Source organism: Aquarana catesbeiana, linkage group LG02 (genome assembly GCF_042186555.1).
Source record: "Aquarana catesbeiana isolate 2022-GZ linkage group LG02, ASM4218655v1, whole genome shotgun sequence".
Taxonomy (NCBI): Eukaryota; Metazoa; Chordata; class Amphibia; order Anura; family Ranidae; genus Aquarana; species Aquarana catesbeiana.
In genome coordinates, this window is record NC_133325.1 from 581,162,383 (window position 1) to 581,165,718 (window position 3,336).

The window sequence follows — 3,336 nt, forward strand, 5'->3', positions numbered from 1 at the left end:
ATCCCCTCCTCAAGCCTCTCCTCTTATATGCCGAGCTTTTATTGCCACTCATTGGCTCAGCTGGCCGTCACTCATATCCTCTTCCCGGTATTCCTTCTCTGATTTGTTCGGCAAACCTCGGTTGCCGCCTACTCGTGGGGTCGTCACACATAGCAGCAAGGCGCTGCTATTGGACAGCTGCCAGCGGCTCTTCAAGCTTATTGGTGAAGTACAAAATACCTCTAGGAGTAAGGAATCCCAGCGCTGATTGGTCCGTAGGAATGCCAGTGGGTTTAAAGGGACCAGCGGACCGGTACCGGCGTGATGGCGAGATTAACGCTTTTGGTGCACGCAGCAGGATTTTTATAGAGCAAGGCTTTGTTAGTGTGTGCAGGGCGGACCGTGGCATGTTTTATTCAGCGTTCCTCCGGCTTCATTTCCTCACAAATGAGCTTATTCTAGAAATTTCTGAAGCGGAATTTTTCGTGGCTGGCAGCATGGTACATTTAAAGCTACAGTACCCCCTCTAAAAATCCAGCGATATAATGTGAAAGTGTGTACGTGCCTGGGGCCGGGCCATGTGACTTGTTCTTCATTTTCCTCATCTCCTTTTTAATCACTTCAATACCAGACACTTCGACACCTTCCTGCCCAGACCAATTTTCAGCTTTAAGTGCTATCGCAATTTGAATGACAATTGCGCGGTCATACAACACTGTACCTGAACACATTTTTTATCATTTTGTTCCCACAAATAGAGCTTTCTTTTGGTGGTATTTGATCACCTCTGGTTTTTATTTTTTGCGCAACAAATAAAAAGAGACTGAAATTAAAAAAAAAAAAAAAAAACAAGTTTTTCTTTGTTTCTGTAAAAAAATTTTGTAAATAAGTATGTTTTCTTCAATGACGGGGACTGATATGGCTGCACTGATGGGCACCGATGAGGTGCCACTGATGGGCACTCATAGGTGGCATTGATGGGTACTTACGGGCACTGATGACACTGCAACAAAGTGTAGCGCTAAAGATTTAAACATAAATAAAAAATATAGTGATGAGAAAATCTCTAATATTTGTAAATGTCCATCATATGTATTAGTGAATCATAGTCCATCTTTATGTGAAGCCATTGTGGTCACCATGTGCATAAGCAGGTAGACAGTAAAAATATCACCACCGAAGTGAAATGGAGGCCTACCAGAAAGTTTGAACCCAAAACAGCATATACTGTATGGGTCAAACAAGCCTGTATTGCCCACCGGCATTGGGAAGAAAGCTGTAGTAATCAGCCGAGAATGTAGTCCTGGAAGCCTTCACAAAAGTGTCATATATATACAAAGGATTGTGAAGATACCACCACCCAATTGAATGGAGGCTTACCGGAAGGTTGGGACCCAAAACAGCATATGCCGTATGGGTCAGCCAAGCTTATAACTGGAGATGCATCTCCAGTTTCATTCCATAGTGCAGACACCTCTGTGAAGACTCCTAGGACCTCATCCCCTGTTGGCTACCAAAGCTTCCCCTCGATTGCCATTGGGCAATATAAGCTTGGCTGACCTATACAGCATATGCTGTTTTGGGTCCCAACCTTCCAGGCTTATCATCAATCTGAATTGGGAGCCGCCAGTGGTAACTGATCGGGCCAGTAGATGTAGAGTACCGTTGTGTACTTCTACTTCCTGGTGGCAGTCAAACGCACGATGGGGCGGACATGATGTCAGTAGCCGGAAATGATAGCCCAAAGAGGGAGCACTTGCTCCGCAAATGCGTTGCCTCCCACGGCTTGCATCATTTCCGGATGATGACATCATGTCTGCCCCATTGTGCGTTCCACTGCCACCAGGAAGTAGAAGTACACAACGGTACTCTGCATTTACTGGCCCGATAGGAGCCGCCAGCGGTAACCTAATTCAGATTGATAAGCCTGGACTCTTGTACAGTGTCTTAATGCCTTTCACTCTACTCCCTTTGTCAGTAACGTTCTTTTAGTGGAATAAAAGTTGTTTTAAATGTACACTTAGTTGGCACTGTGTATCTCTCCTCCCCTGTCCACAGAGTCGCTTCTTGCTTTGGACATGGCAGCCTCTACAGTGGGCCTCATCTCCATGGCAGGCAACATGGCAAGTGACAATCTGCATCTGCTGACAAGTGACGTAGTAAGTGACGCGCTGCATCTGGTGGGAGGCGACGGTGGCAAGTGACACGCTGCATCAGGTGGCAGGCGACATGGCAAGTGACATGCTGCATCTGGTGGCAGGCGACAGTGACAAGCTGCATCTGGTGGCAGGCGACGGTGACAAGCTCATACAAAAAAGGGGGAGGAGAAAGGAGCTCCAACAGACAGTTCACTACTAGAACAATTGGATATATACCTAAATATCTTTATTGATTGTCCCAATTAAACAAATAAACCTATCGACAGCGACAAGCTGCATCTGGTGGCAGGCGACGGTGACAAGCTGCATCTGGTGGCAAGTGACGTGCTGTATCAGGTGGCAGGCAAGGGTGGCAAGTGACACGCTGCATCTGATGGCAGGCAACGGTGGCAAGTGACATGCTGCATTTACTGACAAGTGATGTGGCAAGTGACGCGCTGCATCTGGTGACAGGCGACCGTGGCAAGTGACATGCTGGATCTGCTGACAAGTGATGTGGCAAGTGACACTCTGCATCTGGTGACAGGCAACAGTGGCAAGTGACATGCTGCAGCTGCTGACAAGTGACGTGGCAAGTGGTGTGCTGCATCTGGTGGCAGGCGATGGTGGCAAGTGACACTCTGCATCTGGTGGCAGGCAGGCAAAGGTGACAAGTGACACGCTGCATCTGGTGACAAGCGACACGGCAAGTGACATACTCAGGGCTCCCATGTATTCTGCATTATGGTGAGTTGAGCTATTTCATTTTATATAACAATGTAATAGAAATAATGTGCTTCAATCATCCTGACACCATGTGTTTGGAGTAAAGTGGGCCGGTCTTGATGAAGTCCAGGGCCAATTTTTTTGTCTCAGTCCAGCCCTGATCATATATGCAGCATTATGGCAGTTACAGATGAAACAGAGGCAAAGATGGCAGCTTTCTACGAGAGGGTTTAGTTCCACTTAAAGGGGGAAGGCATCATATTATATGTGTGTTTATCTGACAAGCCGACCGCTAGCTGTCAGGTCGAAGCATTCCAGCGACCGAGCAGCCACCAGATTGCTTCCAAACATCCCTGGTAGCAGCCCCCCCAAAGTACATGCAGTCTCATGATGTATCACAGACTCCACATGCCCATCAGGGCATTCAGGACCAGCATAGTGGGTGCCACCTGGTAGAGGAGAGGGAGCAGAACAAACATCCATCCACTCTCCT